Genomic DNA, 22165 nt, shown 5'->3' with positions numbered 1-22165 from the left:
GAGGTCACAACCAATACCACAAAAATACAAACAATTGTAAGAGAACATTATGAAAATCTATATGCTAACAAATTGAACAATCTGGAAGAAATGGATAAATTCCTAGAAACATATAAACTACCAAAAGTGAAAGACAAAAAAATGGAAAATTTGAACAGACCCATAACCAGCAAAGAAATTGAATCAGTTATCAAAAATCTCTCAACAAACAAAAGTCCAGGGCCAGATGGCTTCCCAGCAGAATTCTACCAGACATTTAAAGAAGACTTAATACCGATTTTTCTCAAAGTGTTCCAGAAATAGAAATGGAAGGAAAACTTCCAAACTCAATTTATGAGGCCAGCATTATTACTTTGTTTTCCAAACCAGACAACGACTCCACTAAACAGGAGAATTACAGGCCAATATCCCTGATGAACATGGATGCAAAAAATCCTCACAAGATACTAGCAAATTGAATCCAACAATACATTAAAAGAATTATCCACCACAATCAAATGGGATTTATTCTTGGGCTGCAGGTTCAGTATTCACAAATCAATATGATACATCACATTAATAAAAGAAAGGATAAGAACCATTTGATCCTCTTAGATGCATAAAAAGCATTTGACTGAGTAGAACATCCATTCTTGATAAAAACTCTAGCAAATTAAGGATAGAGGGAATGTACCTCAACATCATAAAGGCCATATATAGAAGACCCACAGCTAATATCATTCTCAATGGGGAAAAACTTCCTCTAAGGTCAGGAACAGAGATGTCCACCCTCACCATTGTCATTTAACATAGTACTGGAAATCCTAAACACAGCAATCAGAAAACAAAAACAAAAAGCATCCAAATTGGCAAGGAGGAAGTCAAACTTTCACTATTTGCAGATGACATGATACTCTATGTAGAAAACCCAAAAGACTCCACCAAAAAATTGCTAGAACTGATACACGAATTCAGCAAACTTTCAGGATACAAAATCAATATACAGAAAAACCATAAGATACTTAGGAATAAACCTAACCAAAGTGGTAAAAGACCTGTACTCTGAAAACTATAGAACCCTTATGAAAGAAATTGAAGAGGACACAAAGAAATGGAAAAACATTCCACGCTCATGGATTGGAAGATCAAACGTTGTTAAAATGTCTATACTGCCCAAAGCAATCTACACATTCAGTGCAATCTCTATCAAAATAACACCAGCATTTTTCACAGAGCTAGAACAACCATTCTAAAATTTGTATGGAACCACAAAAGACCCTGAATAGCCAAAGTAATGTTGACAAAGAAAAGCAAACTGGAGGCATCACAATTCTGGACTTTAAGCTCTATTACAAAACTGATCATCAAGGCAATGTGGTACTGGCACAGAAATAGACAAGGGAATAGAATAGAAAACCCAGAAATGGGCCCTCAACTCTATGGTCAACTAACCTTTGACAAAGCAAGAAAGAATATCCAATGAAAAATAGACAGTCTTGGGACACCTGGGTGGCTCAGTGGTTGACCGTCTGCCTTCGGCTCAGATCATGATCCAGGGGTCCTGAGATCCAGTCTGCATCAGGCTCCCAGGAGGGAGTCTACTTCTCCCTCTGCTTATATCTCTTTCTCTCTGTGTGTGTCTCATGAATAAATGCATAAAATCTTTTTAAAAAAAATAGTCTCTTTGGGATCCCTGGGTGGCGCAGCGGTTTAGCGCCTGCCTTTGGCCCAGGGCGCGATCCTGGAGACCCGGGATCGAGTCCCACGTCGGGCTCCCGGTGCATGGAGCCTGCTTCTCCCTCTGCCTATGTCTCTGCCTCTCTCTCTCTCTCTCTCTCTCTCTCTCTGTGACTATCATAAAAAAAAAATCTCTTCAACAAATGGTGTTGGAAAAACTGGACAGCGGCATGCATAAGATAGACATTTTTCTAAAGAAGACATCCCGGGCAGCCCGGGTAGCTCGGCAGTTTAGCGCCCCCCCTTCAGTCCATGGTGTGATCCTGGAGATCCCCTGCAGGGAGCCTGCCTCTCTCTCTGCCTATGTCTCTGCCTCTCTCTCTCTCTCTCTCTCTGTGTGTGTCTCTCATGAATAAATAAATAAAATCTTAAAAAAAAAAGGAAGAAGAAGACATCCAGATGGCTAACAGACACATAAAAAGATGCTCAACATCACTCATCCTCAGGGAAATATAAATCAAAACCATGATGAGGTACCACCTCACACCTGTCAGAATAGCTAAAGTTAACAACTCAAGAAACAGATGTTGGCAAGGATGTGGAGAAAGGGGAATGCAAACTGGTGCACCCACACTGGAAAGCAGTGTGGAGGTTAAAAATAGAACTACCCTAGAACCCAGCAATTATACTACTAGGTATTTATCCAAAAGATACAAAAACACAGATTTGAAGGGAACATGCACACTGATGTTTATAGCAGCGTTATCAGCAATACCCAAACTATGGAGAGAGCCCAAATGTCCACAGACTAATGAATGAATAAAGAAGATGTGGGGACACCTGGGTGGCTCAGCGGTTGAGTGCCTGCCTTTGGCTCAGGGCATGATCCCAGGTCCTGGGATCGAGTCCTGCATTGGGGTCCCTGTGAAGAGCCTGCTTCTCCCTCTGTGTATGTCTCTGCTTCTCTTTCTCTGTGTCTCTCATGAATAAATAAATAAAATGTTAAAAAAAAAAAAAAAAGAAGATGTGGGATGGCGTGCCTGGGTGGCTTAGTTAATCCAACTCTTGATTTCAGTTTAGGTCATGATCTCAGGATTATGAGATTGAGTCTCATGTTGGGCTCTTTGCTGAGTGTAGAGTCTGTTTAAGATTTTCTCTATCCTGGGATCCCTGGGTGGCTCAGTGGTTTGGCGCCTGCCTTTGGCCCAGGTCGTGATCCTGGAGTCCCGGGATCGAGTCCCGCGTCGGGCTCCCAGCATGGAGCCTGCTTCTCCCTCCTCCTGTGTCTCTGACTCTCTCTCTCTCTGTCTATGTCTATCATGAATAAATAAATAAAATAAAATAAAAAAAGATTTTCTCTATCCTTACTTCTGGCCCTCCCCTCTAATTCATGCTCTCTCTCTCTCTCTCTCTCTCTCAAAGAAAAAAAGAAGTGATATATATCTACAATGGAATATACTCAGCCATCAAAAAGAATGAAATCTTGCCATTTGCAGCAACATGGATGGAGCTAGAGAGTATTATGCAAAGCAAAATAAATCAGTCAGAGAAAGACAAATACCATAGGATGTCACTCATATGTGGAATTTAAGAAACAAAACAGATGAACATAGGGGAAGGGGGAAAAAAGAGAGGGAGGAAAATCATAAGACACCCTTAATGATAGAAAACAAATGGAGGGCTGAGAGAGGGAAGAGGGCAGGGGATGAGCTAGATGGGTGATGAGTGTTAAGGAGGGGACTTGTGATCAGCACTGGGTGTTATATGTAAGTGATGAATCACTAAATTCTACTCCTGAAAGCAACGCTTCACTCTATAGTAACTAGCTACAATTTAAATAAAAATTTAAAAAGAAAGTACTGAAGAGAGACTGCAGAGGTAAATACCAATGAGAAGAATTTGATTCACTGTGAAGAACTTTAAAGAGTCTCAGGACAAGTAGGTACCAGGCATTTCATAGAGTGGGGGCTGAAAATAGGATTCAGTTGAGAATCTGTAGAAGGATCAGGTACACCTTTGGATTCCTTTTCATACAGAGATTGTTGTCCATTTGAGTGAATGGATCCTCTTCTACTATACTCTCAACTTCTAGACCTGTTTGTACTCCACTTAAAGTGAATTGGAAAATAAAGTTTTGGAGAACAGTATGATATCTGAAACACTGATGATTCCCAGATGAATCAAAACATACCCTTAGTTCCTGTGGTTCGGACACACATGTATAGCTTTCTATTTAACATCTCTATTCAAATGCCTGATAGATATTTCAGATGTAACATGTTCAAAATAGAATTCTTAATTCTTGTTTTCCCTGCAGACTTGTTCTTTCCCCAGTCTTCTTTATCTCAGCAAATGGCAACTCAGTTGCTCAGGCAACTGGTAATAACTCCTGAATCATCTTTTTCTCTCAGTTAGAGGTAGCAAACTCACTTAGGTTACTTTTAAAATAATTCCCTAATTATTTAATTAATTCCTTAGTATAGTATTTCCTATGCTAAAAACCCTAATCTGAGCATCTTTAGCTAAAACACTGTAATAGTATACTAACCAGTGTCTTTGTTTTCATTCTTGCTCCCTATTATGGACTGAATTGTGTCCCCCTCAAGTTCAGATGTTGAAGTCCCAACCAAAAATATGTAATCGTATTTGGAGATAAGTTCTGTAAATTAAAATCAGGCTATTAAGATGAGGTCCTAAACCAATACAACTGGTGTTCTTATAACAAGAGGGAGAGATACCAGATGTGTGTGCACAGAGGAATGATCATTTGAAGAGACAGCAAGCTATCTGCAAGCCAAGGAGAGAAGCCTGGAACTGATCCTTCTTTTATGGCCCTTAGAGGAAACAACCCTGCTGGCATCTTGATCATGAATTCCAGTCTCCAGAACTGGGGGGAAATAAATTTCTATTGTTTAAGCCAACTCAACCTATTGTATTTTTGTTGTGGTGGCCCTAGAAAACATCCCTCTCAACCCCAGTGAATTTGAATTTGTGAAATATGGGAAACTGGATCACCAGATTAGATTGCCCATGCTTAAAAACTTCCAGTGACTTCCCAAGTGGTTAAAATGAAATTTAACCTTTTACCATGGTTTATAAGGTTCTAGAAGATCCGGTATTTGTCTTACTTTTCAATTTCATGCTGTAAAACTCTCCTCTTTGCTCACTATGCTCTGGTCATACTGGCTATCTTTCTATTCCACAAACATACCAAACTCATCCAATCTTCAAGTTTTTTTTTCACTTGCTGCTGCCTCTGCCTGGAAATCATGTTCTGCACATCACTGTATGACTGGCCACTTCTTGCCAGGTAAGCTAAAATGTCACCAGCAAAGAGGCCTTTACTAATTGCCTTAGCTAAGCTATCACCTCTTTCTCACCTTATTCTATTATTATGTTTAATTGTCTTTAGAGTATTGATTACTAGATTTAATTATACTTTTCATGTGTTTACCTAGTTTTCCTTCTCACTAGAATGTAAGGTAATTGAGTCCAAGACTCTGTGAATGCTGTGCCCAATACCTAGAACACTACATGGCACATCATAGATGTGATATAATGATACAGTGAATCAATGAATGAAAGGATGGGTACATAAATTTATAATTCTGCCCGGTTGAAATGTTTTTTTTTTTAACATTAGCTCAGTAAACATTGAACACCTAAGTGACAACTAACATGTTATGAGGAGACTCTGGCAGTCCTTTGGAGAGGCCCTCACAGACCACACGGAAGTGAGGCCTCTTCCCAATGTCACTGAGAAATTGACACCTTCTGCCAGCAGCAATGCAAGTGAGCTTGGAAGCAGATCCTCCAGCTACAGTCAGTCCTCAGATGACTGCAGTCCTGGCCAATATCATGACTGCAACCTCATGAGAAACCCTGAATAAGAACAATTTAGCTAAACCATCCTGAAATTCCCAACCCACAGAATCTGTGGAAAATAAATATTTATTCTTTTAAGTACTGGATTTGGGGATAATTTATTGCCCAACAATAGACTAGATAACGAGTACGTTCACAAATCTGGAAACTAGGATTCATCCTTGATAGCTTTCTTCTTCCTCGATTCCAATATTGAAGCCATCTAAATAGCTCCCAAACCTTCCATTTCTCCCTGTTTTTCCCACCACTATCCTGTTGCAAACTGCTGTCAGTTCTCAGTTGGGCAAATGCAATAATCTTTTACCTGGTCAGCCTGCAGCCATTTTGGCCTCCCTTTAATCTGTTCTCCACTCTGAGGCTATCATGTTCTTTTCCAAACACATAAATCTCACAAATTCCTCATTTCCCCTAAGTAAATTACAATGGACTATGACAAATTCTAAAGAAGAGGTAATCTTAGAGACTATATGTCAACAGAAAAGGAGCAACAAACTTATTAAGAGTAGGAACAAATTCTTCTACCTGTTTTATTAAAAATGTTCAGTATAGGGATCCCTGGGTGGTGCAGCGGTTTGGCGCCTGCCTTTGGCCCAGGGCGCGATCCTGGAGACCCAGGATCGAATCCCACATCAGGCTCCCAGTGCATGGAGCCTGCTTCTCCCTCTGCCTGTGTCTCTGCCTCTCTCTCTCTCTGTGACTATCATAAATAAATAAAAATTAAAAAAAATAAATTAAAAAAAAAGTTCAGTATATAGTATATAACCTTGGGACAAAATTCAGATCACACTAAAGGGTGAAGTAATGACTCTCTCCTGTTTCTGTGTCCCTAGTTCTCTCTAGACAACAGTTATGCAGTTTTTCTTTTTAATTTTTATTTATTTATGATAGTCACACACAGAGAGAGAGAGAGGCAGAGACACAGGCAGAGGGAGAAGCAGGCTCCATGCAGGGAGCCCAACGTGGTACTCGATCCCAGGTCTCCAGGATCGCGCCCTGGGCCAAACGCAGGTGCTAAACCGCTGCACCACCCAGGGATCCCACTTAGTTTCTAAATGTGTCTTTCTAGATAGACAATGCATATCTGTTTATTGGCAATTATGAGAAGTGCTTGAGTAAGCCACCCTTGTCTCTAAATCTTGGCCTTCACCCTGCTTTCAAACACATTGTCTATACCCCCTTTTTAGATTAAAACCACTCTGTTTTCAAAACCAGGTAAGGGCAATGCAGACATAATTTATCTTCCGTTTTTTGTTTTTTTTTCCAAAAGGAGTTTTAATGATAACAGTAGATCTACGTATTTTGATTTAGCCTCCAACTCCCTAACCCATTAATCCTTTGTTTCAATAAATGTCATCTTTCATAGCTATCTACATATACATTGTCCTGTGCCATAGCTATCTACATATACATTGTCCTGTGCCAACATCTCATTTTTTGTGGGTGAAGTTTTTTATGGTACTTGCTGATGTTTGACCTTTTCATAGATTTTTTTTTTTAGAGGAGACTGCTTCAGGAGCCAGGTTCATGGTTTTTATTAAAGCTTGTGACTAACGTTAATTATACTCCCTTTGTTGTGTGTAATTATTTAATTTTTTTGAACCTAAATCCAGGGCATCACTTTTAATCTTTCCTAAATGTCATGCTGTTTGTTTCAATCAATTTCTGGAGCCTGAATATAAAGAATCTTGATTCTATGTTGACCTATAAATTGAATTAATTTGACATTGATTTATTAACTGCCTAGTGTTTGCACATTACTATGCTTTTCTAAAATTTCACCTATCTTTAACATGAGAACCAGAAAAGAGGGCCAGCAGTCTATTCTCCCTCATCACAAGGTTTTAGACAAGCCAAATAAAACGGAGAAGAAAAGCCTGAGTTGGTGAAGATGAAGGAGAGAATTGGGAAGAAGACCAGATAATGAAAGGGTGAAACTTAGTGGAAAAAGTAAATAAGTAGGAGTGGTAGCCTGGCTTATTTGGTAGAGTATGTGACTCTTGATCTTGGGATTGTGAGTTTAAGCCCTAAATTGGGTGTAGTTTACTTTAAAAAAAAAAAAAAGTAAAGGAATATCTGGCACTATCTTCTGGATTTGTGCATCCATGGAAGTGTATGTGTGTAAATGTATGTGTCTCAGTACTGTTTTCTTAACAGCTAGTGGGCTGTACTTAAGCTCATCTAAATGTTAGAGACAGAACTGGTTTGCCATAAAGTTGATGAAGCTTAAATTCCTTTCAGAGCCCTCCTTCTGGGCCCTAATATTATTATTTGTAATTTTTTTAAAAAGATTTTATTTATTTATTCATGAGAGACACACACAGAGAGGCAGAGACACAGGAAGAGAGAGAAGCAGGCTCCATGCAGGGAGCCCAACGTGGAACTCAATCCCAGGACTCCAGGATCACGCCCTGGGATGAAGGCAGATGCTCAACTTCTGAGCCACCCAGTCATCCCTATTATTTGTAATTTTGTATTCTTCTTATCTTAAAGAGGAGCTCTCAAGTCCTGGATTTGGTGAAGTTTCATTTCATTGTGACACTTTAAATACAGTTAGGAAGGATGAATAAGGGACAGAATATGAGAACAATATTAGTCTAAACAGGCTAGAGAGGGGATCGCTGGGTGGCTCAGCAGTTTAGTGCCTGCCTTTGGCCCAGGGCATGATCCTGGAGTCCCGGGATTGAGTCCCACATCAGGCTCCCTGCATGGAGCCTGCTTCTCCCTCTGCCTGTGTCTCTGCCTCTCTCTCTCTCTCTCTTTCTCTCTCCCTCTCTCTCTGTGTCTCATGAATAAACAATAAAATAAAATCTTTAAAAAAATAAAAATAAACAGGCTGGAGAAAACCATGCATTGATACATGTATCAATTTTGAGGCAAGTAGAATTGGGGTGGTACACCTGGAAGTCTCCTTGATGTCTAGTTTACACCATTTATAGAGATCAAGCAGATTATGGGATCCCTGGGTGGCGCAGCGGTTTGGCGCCTGCCTTTGGCCCAGGGCGCGATCCTGGAGACCCGGGATCGAATCCCACATCGGGCTCCCTGCATGGAGCCTGCTTCTCCCTCTGCCTGTGTCTCTGCCTCTCTCTCTCTCTCTCTCTCTCTGTGACTATCATAAATAAATAAATTTAAAAAAATATATAGAGATCAAGCAGATTAGACACTGAATGAAAAAAATATTAGCGAGCTTAGCATACTGATTTTACAACTAGTTCTTTCCCTTAATAGATAGCATTATTTAACTTAGATTTTATGGGATTTCAACAGTTTGGGCTGGAACTAACACTGAAAATCACCTAGTTTGAGTTTCTTATTACCAAGACAAATTTAAATGACTTGTGTGATGTTAAAGCTACAACACAGATCTTCTGTTTCTTGTAGTCTGTTATTACTAAACTCTCTCTAATTAGACACCGTTTCCCTCTGCGGTGCCAGAATTAGAGCAATGAGTGGAGCACAAGCTGTGTTATTACCAATGGCAAAAGCGGCTGCTCTAGTTCTGGACTTACACATCTTCCAATTACACTTTTGTCATTGGAGTAGAACTGAGTTATACAAAGATTGGTTTGGAGTCGAGGTATTATAGGAGAAGTAGGAGTTGATCCAGAGGAAACAAGAGTGTTAGCCTGAGTAGTGATGACCAGGCTGTACAAAGATCCTGCATGCTTTTAGCTGAGGGGGTCTAGATCTTGGTCTCAAAGGTTCTACACTGGGAATTAGTAGGCATGAATCTAATGTGTTGACACTTCCATCACTTAACTCTTCATTCTGACTTGCAGAATGGCTGGATAACTATTGACCCTAAAAATCAAATCAGGGACTTTGATTAAGTTAATATATTTAAATATTAAATAATATTTAAAACACTTTCTCACATATGGCTAGACATGGTACTAATGAGATCAAAATTTGACCTTTGTATAAACGAGTTAGCTGCATGGTGAAAGCATGGTCCTATAGCTGTAGGCTATCTTTCCTACAATTTTAAGCCCAAGAGAGATGAGGTGAATGTCTGTTGATGGCTTAATACCTTTCATCTTTACTAGAGAAAAAGGTCAAATTACATGCTCAATTAATTAGTCATCCTCAAATGCTCTTCTTCTTTTTTTTTAAATGAACTTTATTTTTTTTTAATTTTTATTTATTTATGATAGTCACACACACAGAGAGAGAGAGATGCAGAGACATAGGCAAAGGGAGAAGCAGGCTCCATGCACTGGGAGCCCGACATGGGATTCCATCCCGGGTCTCCAGAATCGAGCCCTGAGCCAAAGGCAAGCGCTAAACCGCTGCGCCACCCAGGGATCCCCTCAAATGCTCTTCTTGATGCTGAAGTAGTGACCCAGCAACAGATTTTTGAAAGATAGTGAGGTAGAGAATTTAAAATTCTGGGTTAATATTCTCAAAGCCAAAAATTCTCATCTTTGATGAAGTTGAGTCTTTTAGTCCATTTTCTCTTTTGTGAAATGGTATAATAATACTTGTCCTGCCTACCTCCTAGGGTTGAATGACAAAACTAGAAAACATGAAACCATACTTTTTCTTTATATATTAACACATACTTCTTTGTTCTTTGTAGCAGGGTGTGGAAGATTAACATTGAAAACAATTAGCATGGCCCCTTATTTTCCTTCCCTGCTTTAGGAGTTGTTCAGCCCATTATGGGGGAAATTGGAATAAAGTTGGAAGGGGACATTTTTCTGAATGGAATGAAAATACCTTTTTGTGTGTGTGCTGGTGATTTGAGTTTGATTTCCCAGAGTGTGACTGGGAATTTTATCAGGGAAATAGAAGAAAGAAGAAATTTAGAATGAGAGTGTATAAAAGGGTGGGGATTGGAGTTAATAGAAACAGGAAGCTATAGAAGAATTTTAAAAATTTGTGACACTCCCTATTAGGAAATTGTGAACTAGGAAAGTTTCCCAAGCCCAGAAGGAGTCTAAGCCTGGAAGTGACAGATTGCTGTTGAGATACTGCTCAAGTACCTACTAACTGTGGAGTCAGAGTATTGGCTAGTTGACGGCTAAGCATGAAAGAAGTCTTTTCTCTGTCAACTTCAGGTTGTTCTGTGTACATTTAGCTCAGCAATACCCTAAAGAAATCTGTAAATCCAAAGAATTTCTCTTTATTAGCACTTGTTAGAGACTATCTTCCAAGAAATAGACTCTTACCTGTAGAGAGGTGGGTGGTGATGGGTAAAATAGGAGATAGGGATTAAGGAGTGCACTTGTGATAACGCTGGGTGCTGTATGGAAGTGTTGAATCACTACAGTTTACACCTGAAATTAATACTACACTATATGTTAACTAACTGGAATTTAAAGATTTTTCAAAAATATATTTGAGAGAGAGAGAAAGAACAAGCAAAGGGAGAAGAGCAGAGGGAGAAGGAGAAGCAGACTCCTTGCTGAGCAGGGAGCCCGACATGGAACTCAATCCAGGACCCTGAGATTATGACCTGAGTTGAAGGCAGCTGCTTAGCCAATTGAGCCATCTAGGTGCCCCCTAACTGAAATTTTAATAAAAACTTAAAAAATAAAGGAAAGAGACTATAGAGGCGCCTGGGTGGCTCAGTTGGTTGAGTGTCTGAGTCTTGATCTCAGCTCAGGTCTTGATCTCAGGGTTTTGGGTTTGAGCCCTGTGTTGGGCTCCATGCTAGGCATGGAGCCTACTTTAAGAAAAAGATGGAGGGGCACCTTGGTGGCTCAGTTGGTTGAGCCTCCACTTCTTAATTTTGGCTCAGGTCATGATCTCAGGATTGAGGGCAGGACCCACACTTGGTGGGGAGGCTGCTTGAGGATTCTCTCCCTCTGCCCCTCCCCCCTTTCTAAAATAAATAAATCTTAAAACAACAATAATAACAAGAAGACACTATATTTTCCCTATTGTATATTACCTACACTGAGCATGTTTGGGTACTCAGAGCCAAGATAGTAAAGTATGAATGTTCCTCATATCCTCTAGCTCTATAGATGGCACTAGGACCACCATCAACAACTTAGAAGCCTAATCATAATTTTTTCATTAATAAAATGATGGCAAGGATAAACTGAATGGGTAGGTATAATTATAGTTTGGGGGAAGAATTACAATTCCAGGAGTTATGGTGAAAATAGGTTTAAACAATTTTTAGAATGAAAATCATTTTGAGGAAATTATGATCAGAAATATGACCTATAATTTTTTTAAATTCTACTTCAAAAAAACATTCTAGGGGTGTCTGAGTGGCTCAGATGGTTGGGCATCTGCCTTCAGTTCAGATCATGATCCGGGGTCCTGGGGTCCTGGGGTCCTGGGATCAAGCTCTGCATTGGGCTCCCTGCTTTTTCCTCTCCTGCTCCACCTGCTTGTGCTCTCTCTCTCTCTCTCTATGTCAAATAAATAAAATCTTTTAAAAATTAAAAAAAAATTTAAATTAAAAAATAAAAACATTCTAAATGTTTCTTTGTCAAGTAACATCAATTTTTATAGTCTATGGACATCCAGTGTATATAAACGTTCTATGTTTAACTAAATGTTAAATTGAGTTTAGTTCAATTATTTTATTTTTTATATGTTAAAATATGATTAAGAAAAAAAAAGTGTACTTCTCATGTAGGATCACCACATGTCAAAGACTTTTTAAAATTGTTGCTATTTATCTTCATTTTCTTTTAAATCACTTTATTGAGGTCGACATGTAAAAACCTGCACATCTTTTAACTTAATGTATACAAGTCTGACTTTAAGTATACACTCATGAAACCATCACCACCATCAGGGTCATTGATGTATCCATTGCCTCAGCAAACTTCCTCTTTCTCCCTTTGTGATATGAAGATGTAGATGATGATGATGATGATTCAAAGAACACTTAACATAAGAGAACTACTCTTTTAGCAGATTTTTTTTTATTTTTTTTATTTTTATTTTTTTAAATTTTTTTATTTATTTATGATAGTTACAGAGAGAGAGAGAGGCAGAGACACAGGCAGAGGGAGAAGCAGGCTCCATGCACCGGGAGCCCGACGTGGGATTCGATCCCGGGTCTCCAGGATCGCGCCCTGGGCCAAAGGCAGGCGCCAAACCGCTGCGCCACCCAGGGATCCCTTTTTATTTTTATTTTTTTTAAATTTTTTTATTTATTCTTTTAGCAGATTTTAAGTACACAATAGAGTATTGTTAGCTAAAGAACTATGCTAAATAGCAGCTCTCCATAACTTATTTGCCCAACATAATGAAACTGTGTACCCTTTGACCTTTATGTCCCCAGTTTTCCCTACTCACAGACCCTGGAAACCACCATTCTAGTCTCTGTTTCTATGAGTTTGACTATTTTAGATTCCACATACTAGAAGTGAGATCTTGTCATTCTCTGACTTCTTTCACTTAACATACTGTCCTCCAAATCTATCACATTGTCACATATGGCAAGATTTCTTTCTTTTTAGAGTCTGAATAATATTCCATTGTATGTATATAAAACATTTTCTTTACCCATTCATCCATTAATGAACATTTAAATTGTTTCCATACCTTGCCTATTATGAGTAATGTGGTAGTAAATGTGGGAGTGCAAGTTTCTCTTCAAAATCCTGATTTCAAAAAAAAAAAAAAAAATCCTGATTTCAATTCATTTGGATAAATATCCAGAAGTGGAATTTCTATATCATGCGGTAGCTCAATTGTTTATTTTTGGTGGTGTGTCCATACTGTTTTCCTTAGTGGCTACTCCAATTTGCATTCCCACCAAAGGTGTACAGGTAGTTCCTTTCCTCCACATCCTCACCAATGCTTGTTATTTTCTGATTTTTGGTCATGCACATCCTAACAGGTGTGAGGTGATATCTCAATGTAGTTTCAATTTTCTATTCCCTGATGATTAGTGATGAGACCTTTTCATGTACTTGTTGGCCATTTGTATATCTTCTTTGGAAAAATGGCTATTCAAGTCCTCTGACCTTTTTTTCTTTTTTAAGATTTTATTTATTTATTCATGAGAGACACACAGAGAGAGAGAGAGAGAGAGAGAGAGAGAGAGAGAGGCAGACACAGGCAGAGGGAGAAGCAGGCTCCATGCAGGGAGCCTGATGTGGGACTCCATCCCCGGACTCCAGGATCATGCCCTGGGCCTAAGGCAGGAGCTAAACTGCTGAGCCACCCAGGCGTCCCTCCTCTGATCATTTAATTGGATTTTTTTTTTTTTTTTTGACTACTGAGTTGTACATGTTCTGTATATATTTTGGTTATTAACCCTTTATCTGATATATGGTTTGCAAATATTTTCTCACATTTTATAGCTGCTTTTTCATTTAGTTGATTGCTTTATTTGCAGAAGATTTTTAGTTTAATGTATTCTCACTTGTTTATTTTTGCTTTTCCTGCATGTGCTTTTGGTGTCATATCCAAAAAAATCATTGTCAAGACCATTGCAATGATTTTCCCCCCAACTACTCTAAAACTTTTATAGTTTAAGTCTTTAATCCATTTTGAGTAGATTTTTGTGATCCAGTTTCATACTTTTGCATGTGAATATCCAGTTTTCTCAGCACTATTTATTTAAAAGACAATCCTTTCCTCATTTTGTATTCTTGGTATCCTTGTCAAAGATCAATTGGCCATATATGCATGGGCTATCTATACTGTTCCACCGATCTTTGTGTGTTTTTACATCAGTACCATACTATTTTGATTACCACACCTTTTTTTTTTTTATTTTATTTTTTATTTATTTATGATAGTCACACAGAGAGAGAGAGAGAGAGAGAGAGAGAGAGAGAGGCAGAGACATAGGCAGAGGGAGAAGCAGGCTCCATGCACCGGGAGCCCGACGTGGGATTCGATCCTGGGTCTCCAGGATCGCGCCCTGGGCCAAAGGCAGGCGCTAAACCGCTGCGCCACCCAGGGATCCCCGATTACCACACCTTTATAAAATACTTCGAAATCAGGAAGTATGATGTCTTCTACTTTGTTCTTTCTCAAGATTTCTTTGGCATTTGGCTTTAATGCCATTAGAATTTGATAGGAACTTGTGTTGAATCTATAGATTGCTTTGGGTAGAATGGACATTTACCAATAATTATTAATTCTTTCAATCCATGAACACAGAATATCTTTCCATTTACTTGTATGTTCTTCAGTTTCTTTATTTTTTATTTTGTTTATTTTTTAAAATTGAAGTATGGTTGGCATATACTACATTAGTTTCAGGTATATAACATAGTGATTTGATATTTATTTACATGATGAAATGATCATCATGATGACTATACTTACTATTTGCCATTATACAAAGTTATTGTAATATTACTGATCAAATTCCTCATGCTGTACTTTACAACCCTGTGACTTATTTCTTTTATGACCGTCAGGTTGTACCTGTTAATCCCCCTCACCCATTTCACCCATCCCTCCACCCAGCTCCTCTCTGACAACCAGTTTGTTCATTGTCCATGGGACTGTTTCTGTTTTGTTTGTTAGATTCCACAAGTGAAGTAATATGATATTTGCCTTCCTTTGTCTATGTTATTTCACTTAGCATAATGCACTCTGGATACATCCATGTTGTTGCAAATGGCAAGATTTCATTCTTTTTTATGGCAGAGTAATATTGCATTCCGTGTGTGTGTGTGTGTGTGTGTGTGTGTATGTATGTATGTATATCACATCTTCTTTATTGATTCATCTATTGATGAACATTTATGTTGCTTCCATGTCTTAGTTACTGTAAATACTGTTGCAATGAACATAGGGTGCATATATTTTTAGAATAAGTGTTTTTGTTTTCATTGCATAAATCCCATTGCTGGATCATATGATAAATCTATTTTTTGAGATTTTGAGGAATCTCCACACTGTGTTCCATAGTGGTGGCACCAATTTACATTCCCACCAACTGTACATGAGGATTTCCCTCCTCTAAATCCTTACCAACATTTACTATTTTATGGCTTTTTGATACTAGCCATTCTGACTTGTGTGAGATGATATTTCATTGTGGTTGTGATTTGTACTTCCCTGATGATTAATGTTGTTTAGCACCTATTCCTGTGTCTGTTGGCCATCTATAAGTTTTCTTTGGCAGAATACCTATTTAGGTCATCTGCTCGTTTTTTAAAACTGAATTGTTTGGGATTTTTTGGTGTTGAGTTATATGAATTATTTATATATTTTGGATAGTAACCTCTTATCAGATATATTATTTGCAAATATCTTCTTGCATTTGGTAGGTTGCCATTTCATCTTTTAATGATTCACTTTGCTGTGCAAAAGCTGCTTAGTTTGCTATAACCCCAAGTGTTTATTTTTGCTTTTGTTGCCCTTGCCTAAGGAGACAGAACCAAAAACATATTGCTAATACTGATGTTCAGGGAAGCCTATATTTTCTTTTAGGGGTTTAGTGGTTTCAGATGTTACATTTAATTTCTTAATCCATTTTGAGTTTGTTTTATGTTTGCTATAAGAATGTGGTCCAGTGGGATCCCTGGGTGGCGCAGCGGTTTGGCGCCTGCCTTTGGCCCAGGGCCTGATCCTGGACACCCGGGATCGAATCCCATGTCGGGCTCCCGGCATGGAGCCTGCTTCTCCCTCTGCCTGTGTCTCTGCCTCTCTCTCTCTCTCTCTCTGTGACTATCATAAAAAAAAAAAAAAAAAAAGAATGTGGTCCAGTTTCATTTTTTGCAGGTAGCTGTATGATTTTCCCAAAACCATTCATTAAAGAGATTCTCTTTTCCCTATTGTATATTCTTGCCTCCTTTGTTGTAGATTAATTGATCATGTGAGTGTGGGTTCACTTCTGGGCTCTTTGCTCTGTTCTATTGATCTGTGTGTCTGTTTTTGTGCCAGTACCATACTGTTTTGATTACTATAACTTTGTAGTATATCTTGAAATCTGGGATTGTGATGCCTCCAGCTTTGTTCTTTCTCAAGTTTGCTTTGGCTATTCAAGGTTTGTTTTGTTTTGTTTTGTTTTGTGACTCCATACAAATTTTGGGATCTTTTGTCTAGCTCTGTGAAAAATGCTATTGGTGTTTTTATAAGGGTTGCATTAAATCTGTTTTTGGGTAGTATGGGCATTTTAGATTACTAATTCTAATTCATTGCTATTACTTGGTCTGTTCAGATTTTCTCTTCCTATTTCTTCCCAGTTTTGGAAAGTTATATATTTCTAGGAATTTATCATTTTTTTCTAGGTTGTCCAATTTGTTGCCATGTAATTTTTCATGATATTCTCTATAATCCTTTGTATTTCTGTGGTGTTGGTGATTATTTCTCTTCTTTCACTTTTTATTTGAATCCTTTCTTTTCTTTCCTCCTTTTGTTTATTGTGTTTGTTTCTTTTGTTTTTGTTTGGATGAGTCTTTCTAAAGTTTTAGCAATTTTGTCAATCTTTTCATAGAACCAGCTCCTGATTTCATTGATTTGTTCTATTGCTTTTTCTAGTTCATTTATTTCTGCTCTAATCTTTATTTTCTTCCTTCTACTGGTTTTGGGTTTTGTCTGTTCTTCTTTCTATAGTTCCTTTCATTATGGGTCAGGTTGTTTATTGGAGATTTTTCTTGCTACTTGAGGTTTGCCTGTATAACTATAATCTTCCCTACTAGAATGGCTTTTGCTGCATCCCAAAGATTTTTGACCATTATGTTTTTGTTTTTATTTCTCTCTATGTATTTTTTTAAATTTCCTCATTGATTTCTTGGTTGACCCATTTATTATCTAGTAACATGCTATTTAACCTCCATGTGTTCGTGGTCTTTCTAGATTTTTTTCTTGTGGTTGGAAAAGATGCATGATATGGTTTCAACCTTTTTGCATTTATTGAGACTTGTGAAATTTTTTTTTCTACTGATCTAAGAGAGATGAAAAAGTGAAATCAATTGCAGGTCTATGGTGTATTTCAGTTATTTACAAATTGGAGAGTATAAAATATTCAAAGACAATGAAAAGCAGAAGCCCCCCCAAAGGGGGATAAACAGGAAAGATGTGCTATAAGTAATACCTGGTTTTCCTTTGAAACAAAATTTTTCCCTGTAATCTCTCATCTTGTGATCAAAATAATCTTGAAAGAAAAATTATTGTTTAACACAAAGTAAGGCCAATTTTATTAGTTTTGTCCTGACTATTTGTATAGATACATCTGAAGTGTTATTTTATCACATAAGCCTTTTTAAATTGTTTAATTTTGCAGCTACTTATCTTTATTCAATAGATATGTCCAAATCTAGAAGTTGTGTATGCATTGTTATTTATATTTATCTCTCCTTGTCTATTATTTGTACTCTATGTATAATATAAATATTATATATATAAAGTTGTACCTTTTATCATTGTATAATTTGGTCTTTATTTTATCCATTATTTTAGCCAATTATATGCACTATTTCACCCATCAAGGACACTCTTTTACCCCCAAAAAATGAGGTCCATAGAGTATATTCATTCCCCCATATCCATTTCTTCCCTCTGCCCTCTGCTCCTCATATTTTTCTTTTCATTCTGTTTTTCAAGTCATGTAATCCAGTCACCCACTGAAGGACATCTGGGTATTTACAGGTTTTGGCTATTACAGATAAAGCTTATTTTTCTTTTTATTTTGTTAAAAGATTTTTTAAAGATAAAATCTTTAAAAAAATAAATAAAATAATTTATTTGAGATAGAGTGAGAGAGAGAGAGAGAGAGAGAGAGAGCAATCGAGCATGAGTTGGGGGGAGAGGCAGAGAAAGAAGGACAAGCAGGCTCTTTACTGAATAGGGAGTCTGACCGAGGGCCTGATCCCAGGACCCTGAGATCATGACCTGAGCCAAAGGTGAAGGCTTAACTGACTGAGCCACCCAGGAGCCCCATAGGTAAAGCTTCTTTGAACATTTATATATGGTTTCTTGTGTGAATTCAACTCTTTATTTCTCTAAGATAAATGCCCAAAAGTGAAACTGCTAGGTTGTAGAGTCATTGTATGTTCAGTTTTCAAAGAAACCTCCAAAATATTTATTGGATATAAAAGTGATTCCACTTTTTATTCCAACCAATGATGTTTGAAAATTGATCATTTTTCTGCATTCTCACTAGCAGTTGGTATTATCATTATTTTTTATTTTAGTAATTCTAAAAGATGTATAGTGATAGCACATTGTGGTTTTAATTTGCACTTTGCTAAGAGCTAATGAGGTTTAACAACTCTTCATGTTTTATTTTTCATTTGTATATCCTCTTCAATGAAATGCTTCTTCATATTTTTGCCTACTTTCTATTGAGAATTTTTGGTTTTCTACTATTCAGTTTTGAGAATTCTTTATGTATTCCAGACATGAGTGCTGTCTTAGTTCATTCAGGCTGCAATAAGGAAGTACCACAGACTGGGTATCTTATAAATAAGAGAAATTTATCTCTCACAGTTCTGGAGGCTGGAAGTCTGAGATCAGGATGCCAGCATATCTAGATGAAGGCCCTCTTTTGTGTTGCAGATTTCTCATTGTATCCTCCCGTGGTGAAAGGGGCTTGGTGCCTCCATAGAGCCTTTTGACAAGGAACTAATCCCAGTCATGAAGGTGGAAACTTCATGTCTTTATCACCTCCCAATGACCCCACCTACTACTAATACCATCTTCTTGGGGTTAGAATTTCAACATATGAATTTTGGGAGGACACAAACATTCAGACCATACCAAAACCCTTGTCAGATATATAGTATGCAAGATCCTACTTGTCTTTTCATCCTCTTCACAGAATCTTTTTTTTTCATCCTCTTCACACAATCTTTTTTTTTTTTAATTTTTTTTTTTAAATTTTATTTATTCATGATAGGCACACAGTGAGAGAGAGACAGAGGCAGAGACACAGGCAGAGGGAGAAGCAGGCTCCATGCACCGGGAGCCCGACGTGGGACTTGATCCCGGGTCTCCAGGATCGCGCCCTGGGCCAAAGGGAGGCGCTAAACTGCTGTGCCACCCAGGGATCCCCCTCTTCACAGAATCTTATGCAGAATAAGTTTTTAATTTTGATGAAACCCATTTATCAATTTTTTCTTTTCATAGGTCATGTTTTCATGGTCAAAGTCTTCTTTGATTAGAACTAGATCTTGAAGACTATATCCTTTATGTCTTTCTAAAAGTTCCATAGTTTTAAGTCCGTTATTAATTTTTGTGTTTTTTATATAAGATATGAGACTTATATTGAGATTCTTTTTTTGGGGGGGGGCGCTGTAGATGTCCAGTTGCTCCAGCACCATTATTAAAATGGTCTGCTGAACTTTTAAAAAGAATTTATTTAGGGCTGCCTGGGTAGCTCAGCGGTTTAGTGCCACTTTTAGCCCAGGGCTGATCCTGGAGACCCGGGATGGAGTTCCACGTCAGGCTCCCTGCATGGAGCCTGCTTCTCCCTCTGCCTGTGTCTCTGCCTCTCTCTCCCTCTCTGTGTCTCTCATGAATAAATAAATAAAATCTTAAAAAAAATAAAAAGTTTATTTATTTATGTATTTGAGAGAAAGAAAGGGAGAGCATGTGAGCAGGGGGAGGAACAGAGGGAGAAAAACAAGCAGATTCCACACCTAGCATGGAGCCTGGCATGGAGCTCAATCCCACAACCCTGAGACCAAGACCTGAGCCAAAATCAAGAGTCTGACTTTAACCAACTGAGCCACCCAGGCACCCCTGGTCTTCTGAACTTTTTAATTGGAAAATTATTTTTAAGTGTTGTACTTGAATCCTTTTAAGTATTTTTATTGTTTGTCCATTTTTTTTTATCTTCAGATTTTTATCTGTCTTTTCTAGCATTTTGGTTTAATCATTATTAAAAATTCCTTATGCTGCCTGGCCTTTCCCCCTCTGGGAGCTATAGTATGACCATTCTTTTTCCATATTTTATCATTGAGCTTTAGGTCTGCTTATCTAGGTATATTAATGAGCAGAAGCTATAGGAGGTAAAAGATGAAAAAATGTTTAGCCTGTGGCAGTGCACAGGCAAGCTAGTAGTTCCTTGCTAGGATAGAAGCTTCTCTCTTCCCCATTCCCTCTGTGTTCTTCTAGCCTCTGAGACAGGATAAAAAGTCTACTGAAATAGTAGTTCTTTTTAGCATACTAATATTGGTATTCGCCAGGGAGTTCTGAGTGCCTCACATGAGTCATCACTCCCAATAAAGACTAACACCTCACCCAGCTGCTTTTGATTCCAGGAACTATTTGGCATGGGGGCAGAAAATAGGCTGGGGTTGGAAGTGCAGGGGAAGGAGGGTCTATTAGTTCCCAAGAATATGGCTTCATTAAGAGTCTTTCACCTTATTGTTTTTAACAGCTGCATAGTATTTCTCATGTGGGAAATACTGTTTCTAGTTTTGTCACTGAACTGCCTTTGCAGTGCTGTTATCCTGTATTCCACAGTGTTTGACTAAAATAATCTATCCCTAATACTCAAATTTTAGTCCCTAATACTATTCACTACTATAGGGAACCAGTATTCCTTATAAAGTTTTCTGATTTCTTATCTCCATGCAGGGAACTTTTAAATGGGCAAAGAACATCTTATTGCCAGAATCAAAATTCTGCAGTATCAATGAACAGACATAGGAACAGCTAAGATCTCTCTGGCCAAACTTTGATAACTTGAGCATTCAAAGAATGATAATTATACTTTATTGGAATAATTTCAATATATAAAAAGCTATGAATGCATAAAGATACTCTAAAGGAGAAGTATTGGGACACCTTGCTGGCTCAGCGGTTGAGCGTCTGCCTTCGGCTCAGGGCATGATCCCGGGTCCTGAAATCAAGTCCTGCATTGGGCTCCCTGCAGGGAGCCTGCTTCTCTCTCTGTCTATGTCTCTGCCTCTCTCTTTCTGTGTCTCTCATGAATAAATAAAATACATGCACTATTGCTTACCATGAATAAATAAAATCTTTTTAAAAAATAAAGGAAAGGCATTAAGAACAAAGTATAAGACCAAAATGGCAGTGTAGGAGACTTTTGAGTCTGTCACCCTCTAAAGATCAACAATAAAACAGCTATCCATGACCAAGAATGGCTCTGGGAGAGATATGGAGTCCATTTAAAAACACTGTGGAATAGAGAACTGGAGAATTACTGCACAAAAAAGGAAGAAAAACAGCTTAATTTTTCCTGCATCATTCCACTTTCCAAGTGGGCATGACTCAGTGCCGAGTGGGAACTCCCAAGCTAGAAATAGTCCCCTTCACTAGGAAAAGGAGAGTAGATGAGCAACCAGTTTCCCCAACCTTCCAAAACTGCACCCCCCCACCCCGCCATCCCACCACCCATGAAAGACCTGCTTTGGTTTCACCCCAGCAGAGACAGGTGAAGCTGAGATGTATAGAGATGACTGGGAACAAGGACTCAAAACAGGCTCTCGGTGGGATTGACCTTAGTCCCTAGTGACCAGTACTACAGGGTATTCTAGTGGGTTCACCACTGAAGATACCAGTGACCAGCACGGTTGCCACAGACCTCCTACAGATTTTTCCATCCCCACTCCCCCACCCTCACCCCCACACAGGTATTTTCCCATTCCCAGATGCCAGATACCTGAGTTTCCCCTGGCTCCCTAAGCATTCTCCCCACCCCCACACCACCCCCTACCCTGTGCCTGCTGTAGTGCAGGCCTCTATAGCTGACAAATGCAGGAATCCAGCCAAGACC

At 38.5% G+C, this 22165-nt stretch overlaps 1 protein-coding gene across 5 annotated transcripts in view; it reads left to right on the top strand.

Moving 5' to 3' along the window:
* Window positions 1-22165, top strand: part of CUL2 (cullin 2) — a 164379-nt gene that overhangs the window by 28555 nt on the left and 113659 nt on the right. The window lies entirely within an intron of this gene.

This window comes from Canis lupus, chromosome 5 (assembly GCF_048164855.1).
Source record: "Canis lupus baileyi chromosome 5, mCanLup2.hap1, whole genome shotgun sequence".
Classification (NCBI taxonomy): domain Eukaryota; kingdom Metazoa; phylum Chordata; class Mammalia; order Carnivora; family Canidae; genus Canis; species Canis lupus.
This window is presented reverse-complemented; position numbering and strand designations above follow the sequence as displayed.